Genomic DNA, 16818 nt, shown 5'->3' with positions numbered 1-16818 from the left:
TGAGAAGCACTGAGCACTCTTTTTCTTCACAGACCTTAGCAGGTGATCTGGAACATTTCAGCTCTGTAATTTGGGCCTCAGCTCTCTTAGACAGGGTGGTCAGGGCACAGGCTCAGGAAAGCACAGGCCTCACTGCCATAGCTGTTTCTTTGGCTGCCATCTTGAGATGGCAATCCCTCAACTACTGCATTGGGTTGTATTTCAGTCCCACATCAAGGTCCATAAAGGGACTTGAGGGTGCCAAATTATTCTGTGAAGTATTTTTTTAAATATATTTATATATCGTGCTTTTTTTTCCTTTAAAGATCTGAGTGCGTAAATTACGGCTACAGACATTCCCTTCCAGTCCTTTTTCCTTGGCCCTCCTCAAGTTATCTGGGAGAACTTCTGACCACTGCCACTTCCCTGGTCTAGCATTTCATCTATAAATCAGTGGCATGCAAAGGGAGCAGAATCATGCCAAGAGGACAAAGCCATCATGTTCCCCTCTGGCTGCTCACCGTCAGTGATGTATATCCATCCGGAGGAGATGCTTCCAGAGGAAACATTTGCTGCAGGCAGTCATTCTTCCAGACTGTCGGGAGTGAAGACTGTCAAGGACAGTGTACCTGCATACCCAGCACCCAGGGCCACGGTAGTGCCTTTCCCTGCTGTCCTCTTTAGTGCCTCCCTTTGAAGGCCCACACAGCCATACAAAGACCCCAGAGCAGCTCTCCCCACAAGCTCAGCTTATTTTGAGCTTACACTATTAAAAAAAATAAAATTAAAAAAAAGGAAAGGACAGCTTATATTTTTGTGGGAAATAAGCCCTGTGATGACTATCATGGAAGAGAGCTCTCAGTGGAAAGACACCATGCACAATAAATAGGCTTCATGCTGTCTACAAATGATCCTAGAGTTCACGGTGATAAAACCGACCAGAGAAAGGCTCAGAATATTCCATGTGCTGTGGAGAAATCAATGCCTCTAGCTCCAATGCAGTACTTTAGCAGCCCCTTTTCAGCAGCAGGCTGCAGAGAGAAAAGGTGAATCTTGGAAGTTAGTCATTCAGCTGCAGCTCTCCGTTAAACAGTCATCAAAGATGATGAAAAATAAACACAGAAAAAACAATGTGGCATTCACCATTTTCCACCAGATAATTATCTAGTCAAATTACATTATACTTTACATTAAATATTCAGCAATGGTGTTGACACTAGACGTTTTAAGACAGGGAAAATTCTTATAATTTATGTTAGAGATGTTAAGATACACACACGTTATCTTTATTAGAAGTATTCATGCAGAGATCAAAAAGCATCATCCCACTAAGAGATAGTGGGGAAATATTTTTTACAAAGGAGGTTTTTACATAACCTCAGAAATGATGGGCTTTATAGTAAAGCTTTGACACACTGAATTATGAATGTCTATATGAAGGTCTAGTATGTGAAATAGAGGATTTTTGCCTGCCTGCTAAAAGAAGGAAGGACATAGTAGTCTTTTTTAAAATGATTCATTTGAAATAGCAGCTGAGAAATACCACACTCCAAAAGGGACCACGTCAATATACGTTCTTTTCTTTAGACTATATAGCTATAACAAACTCCTGTTTCTCCTCTGCCAGTTTATCAAGCTGTAATTGTTGGCAACTTAGGTGTTTGGCTTCCCTTCAGAGCAGAGAAGGAAACATTTAATCTCTCAAAAACACAGTATGACCCAAGACTTGGTGCCAATGTCACAGCATTAGCTAAGTGAACAGAGCAGTCAAGTCAAAGCCAACTCTTACTTATTCGTGATCGGAAGCGCTACAAGCAGAAACGAGAATTATGAAGCGATGGAAAGTATTCTGTGGTATTTTGTGCACTTTCCCCGGTAGCATGTTCTCAGTCTCTGGGCATGTGCCACAACCGGTTGAGCAGTTTTTGCCACCTTTCCCCTTGGAAGCACCTAGGCTAAGGTGACCGTGAAGGCATGATTACTGCCTCGGTTTGGCTGAGATGTTTCTCACAGTGACAGAGCTCTAGGGTCCCCCTAGTGCCCTGCTGAGGCAATGAGAAAAAAAAAGGTGAGCTGAATAGCTCTTTAAAATGTGTCACCAACCTCAAAGCAAAACAAAAGCATCCACTGAAAATATTACATATTTGTCCCTGGCTTTACAGAAGAGACTATGTTCAAGTTGCTTCTGACTTGGACAGGAAACTCAATTGTGTCATTAGCTCATATGGTAAAATTTCCATTTAAGAGACCTCTTTTTTCTGCCTGTCTTCCATTTGATAACATCTACCTTCTAAAGATTATTTGGAGATATTACCTGTCTGTAAATGAATGCCTCAGGTTACCACGGGAAAGCTTTAAGCAAGGATCTAGCCACAGTGGCAGAACTGTCACCAGAGCAGCTCTGCCTTATAGACCTTCGCTATCTTTGGTCTTTTTGTCTGAGGGAACTAGGTTCCCACGTGAATTATGATGGATTTGTTAGCTTTAGGGAGCTACGCTCTCATTTACTAAATGCTTTAGATGTCAAAAGCCAGTTTTTACATTAGAGCTAGAATGATTTGAAAGATTTGAAAGCAAGCAGAGTACTAAATACTGCTGGCACCTGCTCTTGGGGACACAAGGAGACAAGAATTACAGTAGAGACTCCACTCCAGGGGGCATCTGGATCCTCAGTTCTCAGTGCTGTGATTGAAAGCAGAGGGTCCCCAGATACACGCGACAGTGAAAAATGCACAGCAGAGGTCCCTTACTGAGGACGCAGGTCTGTGCAGAGCCTCCTTTTTTCCCCTGTCATTTACCTAACCCAGATACATTTTCTCTCAGCTCTTGAGGCTTTATGACATCTTGGTTATGGGGCTGCTTGCCTTTGCTGAAGAGGAAAAAAGCAGATGTCAGGCTTGTCATGTTAGGGACATCTCACAGGAGGTTTTGTAAATGTATTCAAAAGGAAGTGAGGGGTGTACCGATCCTGGCAGAATGCAGATGGTGAAAGTTCCTACCCTAAGCCATTTTTCACTGCTTTAACCCATGTTCTGGGGTAGAGAGGAACATTTCATCTGTTAAATTCCCATCTCCACAAGAAAGGAAAAGAAGGCTCTCCAGAAAATAAGGTTTGTTGCTCTTAACATTTTCTAGTTATAGCAGGGAATGTTGATTGCCAGGAAGTATCAAATGCAAGTTTATGAGTTTGGTTTATTCACTTTGCCATCTCTAGCTTCTCACTAGTATAAGCACTGCCTTCTTTATCTAGCATGAAAGCTGTGGGAATAAAACTACTGCCCCATTCAGCCTTATTAGGTCTGCTAATGCAATAGGAAAATAAACAGCCACTGCCTACCTAAAGATGAACAGAACACACATTAAGGTTTAAGTAGTGAAATCTCTTTGCACATTGCATCTGTAGGAAATTATATGGAAAAGTTGCATTTTAAAGTAAAAAGGATGTATAAATTACTAAATATTCAAATCGGTTAGAACATGAGGGGTATCCTATTTTTGATATTTAATTTCCTGTTCTAGTGGAAAGTCTGATTTTTTCCAACAGTATCTACTGAGAATTAAAACCTCAGAAGGAGTCTATTACTACGCTTGCATGCTTGCACATGGAAGCTCTTCAACTCTCTGATGCACTGATAGCTTGTTTTATTAATGTGGAATTTTGATAAGGCTTTTTACTTCTTAATATGCTCATCTTATGTTCAAACATGTAAATGTTACTACATTTTCCATGCCTAGAGCTTAAATTATCAGCTGAAAAAAATTAGCCTAATCAAGTTAACACTACAATACAGGGCAACATAGTTCATCTTGGGGTTGGGGGTTCATATTTCTTTTCCCCTTTCTACGAATAAAACACCGCTGTTATTTGTTGAGAGAGGGGAGGCATCTACAGACAGAATGAGGGGCTGTTTATTCACATAGGCTACATACGTTGCCAGTTTGCTGCTACAAGTCCTCAGTCAGTTTTGGAAAAGACAAAACTGCATACCTTCAGGCCAGGGCTGGAGTGAGCACAGGAGTCCATGTTCTGCAGTCCTAAAAGCACTGAAGAATTAAGGCAATTCATAGAGGGCTGTGATAGACCTCACCCTCTTATGTGGATCAGCCATGAGAAGAGCATAAAGGCCGTGAGGCAGGGTCTGCCCAAAGGAAAAAGAGGGACTTGGAAGTAGCCTCATGGACACCACACACTTCCCAAAGGCCCTACTGGCTGCTAGCCCAGCGGTGCTTCAGGCTCATTGATCACAGTCCTCAGGAAAACTCAAGTTCAGAAGATTCATTTGTAAGTCACATCACTCTGCCTTGCCAGAACTGTGGCTAGAGGTTAAACATCAAACATGTTTGGGCTCTTTCCCATCAACAAGCTTCAAGCTCTGCCTCAAACTCAGCTTCCGTGCAAACAACAAATGTGGTGTTGTAGTCTAGGTTTGAGAATGGCCTCAGTCTGAGCAATGAACACGCCCATTATGTCTTCGTGTGGCTGAAAGAAGTCCCTGGCCTGAGGAAAATGGTTCTGAATACCTGAAGATTGCCTGTGGGTTTGCTGTCTTACGAAATGGCTCCCCATTCAGGGTCATCACCAGCACATCACTCTAAAGGTCTGCTTTGTACATGAAAGATGAGGGGTGGAGATGAAGTGCCCCTAAAGGGCAGCACGTACAAAACATCTGTAAATTCCTGCTAGCTTCTGCTCATATATTTGCCAATGGTTATCTAGCAGCACAAATCAGTACTTCATGTGCAGTTATCTGTCTGAGTTAGAGATGTTTCCCCATGTAAGCCCCTGCGTTAATGAACTGATACATTTGCTGCAACCAGCTTCTGAATTGCAGCCTGTGCGCCTGAATGATCTCTACTGAAAGCAGAGCTGAAGAACCCATGGGATCTGTGAAGAGAAGCAGCTGTAGTTGCTTTAGCATAGTCTCTGCCATGCCAGCAGGTAGATGAAGTTATATAAAAAGGTTCAGATCTTATTAAATCTGCTGTCACAATAAGAAAGCAGTAGTTCACGCAACTCTTGGGCAGATCACAAAGCAGCCTAGCAGTCACACAGCTACCTGCGTTAGCTCTGAAACACATTGGGCTAATAGAAGCTACATCTTTTTCAACTAGTACTTTGGATTTTTCATTCGGAGAGCCTGTGCTCCAGTCCAGTTCAAAGAGGAGAGTCAACAGAGCAACTCGGGGTGCTCATTCCTGTAAGTTACCTCAGCCAGCAGTTCGAATGAAAAAAAAGGTCAGAATTGGGATTAATTCTGCCTTGAGTCTTGTATCCTGACAAAGGAGCTGTAAGAGAAATGCAAAGCATGTTATAATCAAAGACCTGATGGGTGGAGAGAGAAGCATTTCAGGTGGTTGTGAAACGCATCAACATCTATTGTCTGCAGCGACTCCTTGTCATCACTTGATATTTCTGATTTTCAAAGTGTCTGTGGATGCTTTGCGCAGGCTGCTGTGTTGCCATGGATACAGTGGTGTCAGCGCTGAGGCCGTTAGTAAATGGGCTGATCTGTTTGTGCACCTACAGAACGAAAAGAAAGACAAATCCCATCGTTTGTGGAGTTGTTAGCAAAGGGAGGCTGACAGTAAAACAAAGTGACTCCGCATAATGGTTTTCAGAATGTCCTCCTCTTCATAATGATGGTGGAGTAAAGAGAGGGAAGATAATGAATCCAAGGGATGAGGAGAGCTGTCAGGCACTTACCAAAACCCTGCTTGCATAGCTTAAGGCAAAGGTCCCTACATGATAGCATCAACTACATGGTCAAGGAAAATCAATCAGGTTTAATAATTCAGTTTCCTAATGCTTGGCAACACTTTCTGCAAGAGCAAGGCAAATCAACAACGGCAACATCAAAAATACCAAAGCGAAAAGGAGTGATCAATAGACAACATAACAAAACAGAGCAACTTGCTTTTAAGAGATACCCTGGGAGCAAGCAACAGATCCACATTATAAAGCTAATATTTAGATAGCACACACTTAATGCTTTTATCCAGGCACAGCTCCACTGCTAAGTGAGAGGCAAAACAGGTTTAGAAGTGACAGGCTAGTGTATGCACAGGAAATCAAGTAAAAAACCCGGGCAGCAGTCCAGTCTGTTTTCAAACTTTTGCTTTTTTCTTGGTGTTAGAACAATCTCATATAAACAGCACAGATCTGAGAGCTGAATTCCCATACATTCACGCAGGGCTTTTTATTATTATTATTAGGCAACAACATAAGATTGTTTAATTTGATTATGACTTTTCATTTTCTGCTCTGTTATTCTAAAGGGAGCTCTGCACAGATTAGGCACATTACCGTGCATTTCACTGAGAGCTTCTCTCGCCTTTGAATTTGGGGTCAAGCACCAAAACTTTCAGAGGGAAGGTTTGTTCCCCACTGCTGACATGGATGTTTAAGGTAAATAGCTGTTACCAATAAGAAGGAAGAATAATATGAGGTCACCCTTAGCGTACCTTCTCTCAGTGGGGCTGCATCACTGAATACGAACCAGAAATAGAATGCAGAATGTTTTATAGGGATCTCTTCTTAACCGATGAAGTTTGATCCACTTGGTTTCTCTGCCATAAATCAGGGAAAACAAAGTTGGCCAGTTCTACAGTCAGCTGTAGTGTCCTCCCAGACTCACATCTGCAATGGAAGCACCAAGAACAATCTTTAGAGAAGCTGTAGATAAGCAGAAAGCCAGAACTCCAATCCTTGGCCTTCCTGTAAGTCCTCTCGGTCTGGCATCTCTCCAGAGGTGTGGACAAAGACTTGGTGTCTTTCCAGCTCTAGACCAACACGGCCAGCAGCTCTAAGGAAGCTTCTCCAGCCCAGAGCCACTCGAGCCTCTCCTCGTGGCTTTGCTCTGCGGACAGGCCCAGCAGCACAGCTCTGTCAGGGTGCTGGCTCCACTCCTTTACCTCCTGCTGCCGACTCACACAGAAGACAGCTGAGCCCAGAGAAACGCTTTGCACACCAGCCACTGCGGTCACCCCAGAGGGGAAGTGTGAGCGCAGACAGGTGGTTTTTGCCCTCCCAGCTGCAGCAGGAGGGAGCTCTGAAGTACATCTCTTCATTTTGATAAGACTTACTTCTCGTTATGCTGGCATTGAAAGATAGCAGGCCCAAGTCTGTTCTCGTTTCTCCAACGTAATTCTGCTGATGCCAAATCAATCGCCATGTCCTGTCTCTTTATGGCTCTCTTGACTTATTTTTTTTTTCCGGCATAAATGAGACGTAGAATTGTCTGAGCACAGCTCTGCTTCAGTCTCATCTGTGCAGCATCTCTCCTCAGCCACCTGGAGAGCACACTATGGCAGAAGTCAGCAAGTGCTTCTGCAATGTAACAGGAGGTCCTGGTGTCCACAGGGACAAGATCAAGCTTGGAAAATAAGGGGCAAGCTCAAGATAGAAGTAGTCAGCACTCTTTTGGTGCGTGTTCCCTACAGACAGACAGGCATGTGAGAACCGTGCGTAATGCCATAATGCCTAAAAAAATTTTCAGCGGTGCAAGTTTCACGCAGCCCTTTCCTGTTGAGAGGCTGGCTTATGCCCTGGAAAATGACAAATTGCATCTCTTCCAAAAATCTTGATTATCGCTTAAGTCCTTGTGTTCACAGTCCTCCCAGATCCTCGTGGAGGTTCAGAGCAGCCTTCTCCTGCATACAGATAACTGTGATTAAATTTAGCTGTCAAGCTGAGACCTCACCTCCAGACTGTTAATTAGTGTTCAAAGCACAACACTCCTGTCTTTTGCATGCAGCCACTCTGGGACCCAGAAACATATCCGGGGCATTCAGAGATGTTCGTTTTCATGACACTGCAAAAACGCAGCCATGGTTAGTAGAGCTATAAGACGGAACACCAAAGCAAACTGGCAGGGAAAAGCTGAAAGGCATCAGCGCTGTGTACAGACAGACCGATAGGCACACAACACGTAAGGGCAGCTCTGTAGCTCGCGTTGCCAGCACGTGATGTAGCCTGGCTCCAGTAACCGGGGTTTAACTGGGAATCAATGTTTCTACTGGGAGTTGTACGTCAGCAGCAAAGTAAATGGAGGGTTGCAGGGCAAATTTTCCTCTAAGTCTGCAAAATTTAAAAGGCATCTTAAAAAGAAACTTCACTTTTCATCCTAGAGACCTCTGCTTTTTAACTGCTCTGCTGTTGAGCCATAGGAACCTGCTTCCACCAATTAATGATTCATAAAAGAATTTATAGAAGGGGTGGGGAGGTGCCGGGTCAAGCCAAAAGCTGTACATCTCGCTATTTTTCCAACTATGTTTGAACTGATTTCTGGAAAGCAACGACAGAGCTGACTGTGTAAGCCAAGACAATCTCAGAAACGCAAACAGGCTACAGCAGGTTGTTCTCTTCAGCAGTCTTTATCCTTTCCCCCAAATATTTTGTAGCCCTGTCAGAGGAGTATGCAGCTACTGACATTTCCACAGCATTGCAATAGGTACCAGAAACCAACTGCAGAGATCATTAGGGCTTTTCCTTGCAGGAGCCCCCAAGGAGTCCCTCTCTTATCTCATTTCCCCCTTTCAAGGGCTTTTATTTGATAATTCCCCCCCAAACACAGGCGCAGCCTGCAAACACCCCAGCTACAGCAAAAGCAGAGCTAGTGGCAGTGCACTCCTGTAATCAGCACCGTGTAAGCTAGAGGCCAACTGTCACGGTCACTAAAACCTCAGCATATGGGACCTGTAATGTTCCTGCGTGTCCTCTGATGAGCATCCTTTGGGTCTTGTCATATTTGAAATGCTTCAGTGCCTGCTCTGCCGCAGCTTGGGCTGTTTTCATAGAGCCTTGTAGCTAAGCAACAGTAACCTCAGCTGGGCAGCCTGAGCAATGTGGCAAGGGTGATTTATCCCGCTTGAAACCTGTCCTCTCAACCAGGACCGCTGGCCCCAGCTAATCCTGATGACTGCCCACATCTTAGTGTGCTGCTGGCTAAAGAAATTTAGGCTCTGAAAAGCGTCAGATGGGAAACAAGGCAGTTAATAGGCAGTGCTGACGCTGGGGGTGCTGCTGAGGGGAGGACTGCTGCAACGGGAATAAAATGAGCTGTACCTCTGCACAAACAAGCACATAGCAGCGACAGGTACTGAGTGCAGGAGGCAATTCAGGAGGAAGGCAATGCTTCCAAGCTGGGTGCATTAAGCATGCTGGGAAAACCTCTTCTGCCTTCAGCAGGCTTCAGATTAAATTCCTAAAGCTCAAAATCAGCAAGTGAGGATAAGAGAGCAGGTCCACACTCACCATGGCTGAGAAACAAACCCATGGAAGGGGTCTCGCCCAGAGAAGTGATCTGCAGGGCGGGGAACTCCTGGCCTTCCATTTGCTGGGACAAGAAATGTGGAAAAGCATCAGCAAGGCTGAAGAAATATGGAAAGTTTTCTAAACACTCAAAATAGAGAGAAAAACCCTAATCCAACCACAGCTGGTCGCAGAACTGCTGCACTGAACTTGGAGACTGAAGAGAAATCATTAGGAAGGGCAAACCAAAACCTCTATTAACATAAACAAACATTTAACAGAAGGCTCTCTCTTTCTGGGGCCATGGGGTGGGGGTCAGGCTGTAATCCCCTCATTTAGTCCTGGGCTGGGGAAGCACCACCTTCACCCTTGTCACAGCCTCTTGTTAGAGCCCCAAGCCTGAGCACAAACAATTTCAGCCCAAACAGTGCTTGCTCCAAGTCAGGCCCTTGGTCCCAGCATGGTCAAGCCATATAAAGACCTGCAGGCACTTTTTGGCCAAGTAAGCATGGAAATTAACTTTTTTTCATCTGAACAGAGCTCCAAGGTATGAATCAAATGCCATTTGGCAGCATTCCTGTAGCGAAGTACATGCACCATCAAATATTACTGCAGCCCTGATACATTCCAGCTGCTGCTGCCCAGCCAAGCGCTAATGCACTTCTCTTCTAATATCACCCTGTTTTTCTGAAGACATTTGCAAACATTTATGAATTAAGCCTCACAACACAGTCACACCTTACAAAAGGGCTGGTCTTCAGGCACAGCAGCCCAGTGGTTAAGAAACCAAGCTGCAGCTGAGAGCATTGATTCAAAGGCTGACCTTGGGTAAATGGCTTTGTTTCCACCTGAGACAGGGTCACAGATCTTGTCCTCCAAATTAGTGAGGACAAATATGTTGATACGTGACAAGTAGCCTGCCCCCATGTGCTGGGAGCTGCATAAGTTTTTGGTTAAAAGTAATATTTCTGTCTCTTTCAGATGGAGGCAGGCAGACATTTTAGGGTTGGGCAGAAACTTGATAGCAGATGCAGAACCACAGAGATTTCCAACCCAGCGCCATAAGATCCTGTACTTCACCACTCACTTGAATTCAGTTTTGCTCATCTTACCTCAGTTGAGAAATTGGTATTTTATTCTTGCTGTGGAAATCACAAAAACTTCCCATTAGAGCTGCCTGAAGTTTGATTCTTGACTCCAAATTTAGGAACTAGCTTTATCATCAGTGACTCTGCAGCTCTCCCTGCTTTCCATCAGGATTTACACAGAATCTAACAGGGACATTAGCCTCAGGCTATTCTCTGCCTAGCGGGAAACATCTTTATGAGGACACATGATTCGCAGAACTCACTGACAGAGGACTCTGTGAAGGTGAAGAACCTAGATGGCTCCAAAGTACAGAGAAATTCAGGAGGGATGAAGGAGGGGGTTCGACATCTCACTCAGACATCACTGAGCAGCCAACTGCTGTAAGGGGTGCTGTGAATAGGACCTCTGCAAGCAACCTCTGCTTCTTAAAAACTCTTTCCCTAAGCATGCAGTGCTTTCCTTTCTACTGTCTGTCTGCTACAGGGCTGTTGTAGCTGTTTCAGACTGAACAATTCTTTCATTACCAGGGAGACCTTAAAAAAAATGTGATTTAAACAATGCATCAAATTGAGCTGTTTCTTTAAAAGTCTTTTCAACTAATAACACCAGAGAAGAAATAAAGAGACATTTCTGTTGTCCGTGTGCAAAGCTCTTTCCTCATCTTGCAAAGCAAGTTGACAGACATAAGGTATAGCATGATCTGATTTTAGAATTATCATATAAGTCTCCAAATTTATTTTATTAAAGGGAGCTATAACTAAATTTTGATGCCATTAGATCATACAATTAAATGTTGGCTTGCTTGAAGGCCTTTGTATTTTGCCCCACATAAGAAGAACTATATTTACAAATGGAAGTCTTTTGAGATTTTCTCCTACTGGACATTTAACAGCTACTGATATATGAAATATATCCTTAAAATCTAAACCATTTTTTAAAAATCTACAGAACTGAGCGGAAGAAAAGTTGCTGCTTGATATGGAAACCTGCTAAATGTTTTCTACTCTGTGAGCTCCACAAGTTCTAAACTCCTCCAGGTAAGTGAAAAATAATTAACTTTAGTTTTCTTCCCTTTTTATATGAGACGATAAACAGAACTCTCCAGGTTTTCTTCAGAAATGAAAAGAATACAGAACATGAAACAGATTAACTATTGTCATATCATCATTAAATCTCATTAATATCACCTATCCAGCTAAAAAAAATGTCTTGGTAAATCAATTAGTTTTGCATATCAAAAGTTACAGTTGATTAATACAACAACAGAGTTTTAGAGGGCAGAGGGCTTGGGACCCATCATAGGTTTGGAATTTGACAGTCACAATTTGAAAATTACTTTTTCCCTAACACCCAACGTACCACCCTAATATAACTTGATCCTTCCAACAGCAAGGAAAAACACTCAACTCCTAAACTTTAGTAGAGAAGGCCTGGGCTAGTTTTCTCAGTTCATTGCCAAAACACCTGTGGAAGCAAAGCACAGCATTATTAAAGATCCGTTAGAGGTGATGTTTTACCCAGAATGGCTCAGTATTTGCTTATATATTAACATGTTTGTCAACACACTGACTCAACTATTTATGTTGGCTTTTAAAAATAAAAAAGCCCTATATACCTTGCTATTAATAGATATTGATAATAATAAAGCAATAAATCATAAGCTATTTAATTTGTAAGAGCTCGTTCATGCGTGGGATGGTTTCAGAGTGGACCATTAACCATTGTTATTACTTACCTATGAAAAGTTAAAGAGAAAAAGCAAGGATATCCTGTAGCTTCCAGATATTAAAGATAAAACCACCAGCCGCCACCCTTTGTCTATGTCCTGGAGAAAGAGGGAAAAAAAGGTGAATATGAATATAAATTTACTTTGGGAAACAGCTATAAATCTCCTTTATTACATTTCATAGCGAGTCCTGAATGACTCCTAACAATTGCAGGTAAGGAGGTAAATTTGATACTAAAAAAAAAAAAAATCTTCACTGTGTGTCCATGTTATCAATTTACAGCTATCATGTAATTAAAACTCTCTTACTCATTCTAGAAGGTACAACTTCCACAGGGTTACAGTCTGGGCCAAATTAAATGACCTATTCAACACAACTACTTGCTTGATCAGATTTATTTATCCTTTCTGACTTTTCCATTAAAAGATATAACTCTGTCTCAGTGGTTGAGTTGTCTTAGAGAAGGCATAGCATATAGTTTAAAACTGCAGATACAGGATATGAAAAATATCTGTGCAGCATAACCGCGTTATAAACTGTTATGGTGCCTGAACTATTCCCAAGCAGCTTGGACATCTGCACGAGGAAACAGCTGGAAGCTGTAATTTTACTGTCTGGTCGAAGCTAAGCCATCCCCAGTGTTCAAGCAGAGCCCTCATTCTTTTGGGCTGCCAGAGAGATTTCAGTTCTCATGGAAGTGCTGACAGACAGCACTCAGAGACAGTCTTCTTCCTCAGAGAAGCTTTACCTTGAATTTTCCTTCATTAAATATATATGCACACACATATATTCTATACATATATACCAAAAAAAGGATCCTTCTCAAAAAGATTATGCCAAGAAACTAATAAAGTTGATGAAATGGCTCCTATTGCCTTCCTCGGGCACTCATTCAAAATATTAATCCGATTACCATTATGGCTCACATTCAGCAAGGTTGTTAAGTACCTACCTAACAGAAAGCATGTGAACAGTCCCATTATGATGACTCATGGATTTAAAAATAGAAATATGTTTAAATGCTCTGTTGAATGCTCAGGTCAAAACAAAATCAATACCTGCCATGGTTCTTATTCATGAAATATTAAGGGAAGATCCATAATTTATTGTGCTCTGTGTATGCGTATGTACTTAGCACTGATTATACTGCAATATACTGAGCTATGCATAATTTAAACTGTATAGCACATGGGGGGAAAAAAAATCATTGTTAAACCCAGAACAGCGCACTTTTTGGTGAACTGGGGATTTATATTATTCTTAAATCTGTTCTCACGTGCTTAAAAGCCCTTTTCCAGAGGGAAAGAAGTAATAACTTCCTCTCAAACCCTGGGAGGGGACCAAAACCAGTGCGCAGCTTGTACAAGCTGCCAGCCAGCACAGAGGTCCTTTGCTGACCTCTGGTGACACGCAGGGCCACAGGCAGCACGCAGATCACTGCAAGAGCCTTCCTCCCCCTCTGCTCAGGACCATCCATGAGCAGCAAAGCTAAAAAAAAAAAAAATAAGAAAATTATTTCTAGCATTTAATGGTGCAGCCAGCTGGACAGGAAAAAAAGGAGTCCATCATAGTAAAGGCCACATTATTTATTGACTACTGTGGATAACTGTCACTGTTACTGGTTATAAGCCCTTTTTCTGTTCTGCCAATGGCATCATGGTAGCTGCGGGCCTTCCAGTAATATATTAAGGGACTTGCTGGGAGAAGCACTCAAGGGCAGACTTAGCTGTATTTATGGAAGGAAGCACACTTCTGCTCTGCAGCACACATCAGGGAGTGTGTAATTAACCTGCTTAAAGTCAGCATGCATTTAAAAGCTTTGCTCAGCTGGGAAATGCAGGATGTAGTTAGCACCTGCCTCGTAGAGAGGACTTTGAAAGCTTTGCTTCATTTTATTGCAACGTGACCCTTCCCTACCCACACCTGGACCAAACTCCTCCTCTGCTGGAGAAGGCTGCACTGCAATTCAGATGCCTCCGTGCCCTGCAAAGGCAATTAGCTCTAAGGATGATGCAAGTCAGTCAGCACAGCCAGATTTCCCAGCAGGGATGCTGCAATAAGACCAAAAACCCTGCTGTTTCTCGATCTCATTCTGGATTGCTTTTGCTGAGAAGCGGCAAGTTCTGCAACACAACAGCTACTGAGCAGCAGGTGGAAATAGTCTGAAACCTTGCTGCTTTCCCAGCCTGTGCATAAGGGCTAAGGGTGGCCCAGTTACTGATAACCAAATAGATACTAAGCAAATTATATCCCTTCCTTTCTTCCTGTGCTCCATCACATTGCTTTTTGCATCTTCCTTATTTCTGGTGCTACTTAAGCAGAGGAGAGCAGCAGCCACTGTACTCAAGTGCCTAGAGGGAGACACGTCTGCCACATTCCTGGCCACAACCTCATGCAGCCAGACACTCGGCACCTCCAAACGCCTTCTGCCACCACTGACCTTGAATGGGGGTCTCAGCACACCTCATTTCATTTGTTTAGATTCATCCGTTTCTTTACCTCTAAGCATGAGGGGAAAAAAAGTAAATAAAATCACCAGATGTGTATGAGTTAGAGCTAATCTAACCACAATTTCATGTGACTTATGGCAGATAATGATGAAGTGAGCAAACTTCAATCAAATCCTCTTCAACTTAATCCTTTTTTTTCCCCCCTCTTAAGTCTTGAAACAAAAGGTTCCATTGGTAACATCGTGGGATATAAACATTTGGCACTGGTGGTTGTTGTTTTCACCAAATTATTATACCTAAAAACCAGAGAGCTAATATGTCACCCATGACTTCCCCATACCAATCATTTACTAAGCATTCAATGATTAACACCTGGCAGAGAACATGCCTCCAAGCTAGCTGCTTTGCAAACACCTCTGGAAAGTAGGCAGAAATTAGCCTGAGCCTCCTGAAATGCAGGAGGATCATCCCCCCAGGAGGCACGCACTGGGCTGCAAGCAGGGAAGCAGTTGTACATGTGGCCACCTTGGTTGGGTGCACCAGAAATGCACTTGCAGCCCAGTAGTCAATTGAGATAAAAATTTGGAAAAACAAACTTAATGTCAGAATTCAATGGGTAGGTCAAAAAGATAGGGCAGAAAACTATGGAAATCTGCTCCTACAACTTTTTTTTTTATATATAATTCTATAGATCCATGAGTCAGTGACACTGTAAGAAGTCACTAACATGTCATAGCTTGCATTGCCCATCTCCAGCTGACTCGAGCCTTCCCGTCCCCTGAGCAAGCCAAAATAGCTCTCCAGTTTCTCTGCTGACCCCCACCCTCCATTGCCCGGTTTCTCCACGTACATACCCAGATAAGCTTCACCAAACTCACTGACTTGCTGTTCTTGCAAATGCACACAGTATTACAAAACACCCTACAAACTAAAATCTATGAATTATTTTCCCCCCCAAAGAAATAGTTTGTAAGTGTTGCCGAAAAGGTTACATTACTTCTATAAAATGCAGCTACCAATGCTTAGTGATAGATGGCGCCACATGAACATGAATTTTGTTTTGAAAAAACTTGACTATTAAATATTACTTATGCTTACATGTAAAGTGTGCCTAAGCAGTATCAGCAGTTTATTATTTCTTATGCATGCATAAATGATATATTAGAAATAAAAATGAGGAAGACCATTTATTGGGATGTCAGATTCCTCCCATGTTTTGCAAGGAGAGGGCTCGTGTCACATTTACAAGCACAGGTCAGGCAGTGTCAAATCAGTCCTCTCCTGTATGTGCAGAACATCCTATAGCCTAACTTGGCTTGCTGATAAAGGTGTCCCATGTGTGTGTAGCCTGCCCAACCCCAGGTCTAAGTGACTGTACCAAAGAGGAGGTGGTTGTGGGCAACACAGTGGAGTCAATCTGATAGACCTAACTAAATTTTGGGTTTCCTGGGTCCCAAATTACGCTGGCAGAGTGCGCTGTTTCTAATGAAGCCAGCAGAACAAAATGTTTAAACTGAACTGGCAAGTGCAAAAACAGTGGAAGTAAATTTCCATTTGATCTAAACACTGGTCCTGGTTGTTGCCTGTGTGCTGGCAAGGCAACCTGCTGCAGGAGAAGACATCAGCAAATGACAGACAGGAGAGGGAGACCTGCATGAATAGAGTGAAGCACAGAGTGAGAAGGACATCCAAATTACACCATAGCAGTAGTCACACTGGGGAGTAAGATTTGCAGAGACCCATTGTAATGTGAAACGTACAGAGCAACAGCAACAAAAAGCTCCCACTTCTCTTTCAAGAAGTACCAGTCTTCACTCTCAGTATGTATGGGGGGGGGGGGGGGGAGAGAAGTTTCTACCAACTCATGACAATGTTCTCTCTGCTTCTCACACACCTGCATTCATAGACTAGATGCTGAAACAGCAAATGTGGCAAGCAAAGTGCATTTACTTTGATGTCCCATTTCACTGCTGGCAAGATCAAGATCAGCGATTGCTCCAAACCAGCCTGGACCAGCTTACATTTGGGACTGTTCTATAAAAGGCATCGCAGTAATGGCTAAGTAGTAAAAATGCCTGTTAAGGAACAAGGGGAAAAAAAATAATAATAATCAAGGAAATGCCATGGTTGAGAGAAGAACAAAAAAAGCTAAGTCACAAGGTTTTGTAAAAGGTAATTACCTCGTACTGTGAGCACATAAGAGCATGAGAAGTTTTACTTGCTCCCTCACATTCATGGGTTAAACCAATGCAGGCTTCTTTTCTCCACTAGCAATTTAGAGAAACTATAGCACACTGAGACAAAGTGAAAAGCGGGGAAGTTC

At 42.9% G+C, this 16818-nt stretch overlaps 1 long non-coding RNA gene across 1 annotated transcript; it reads right to left on the bottom strand.

Moving 5' to 3' along the window:
* Window positions 1–6466: 6466 nt before the first annotated feature.
* On the bottom strand, window positions 6467–12146 carry LOC118243061 (uncharacterized). The gene is made up of 3 exons (XR_004777169.1): window positions 12054–12146; window positions 9233–9314; window positions 6467–7629 (listed from the first exon to the last, which is right to left on the bottom strand). It is a non-coding gene; the product is annotated as an uncharacterized LOC118243061 (long non-coding RNA).
* Window positions 12147–16818: the final 4672 nt, after the last annotated feature.

Source organism: Cygnus atratus, chromosome 6, assembly GCF_013377495.2.
Source record: "Cygnus atratus isolate AKBS03 ecotype Queensland, Australia chromosome 6, CAtr_DNAZoo_HiC_assembly, whole genome shotgun sequence".
NCBI lineage: Eukaryota > Metazoa > Chordata > Aves > Anseriformes > Anatidae > Cygnus > Cygnus atratus.
Note: the sequence above shows the minus strand (reverse complement) of the source record. Positions and strands in the feature narration are given on the sequence as shown.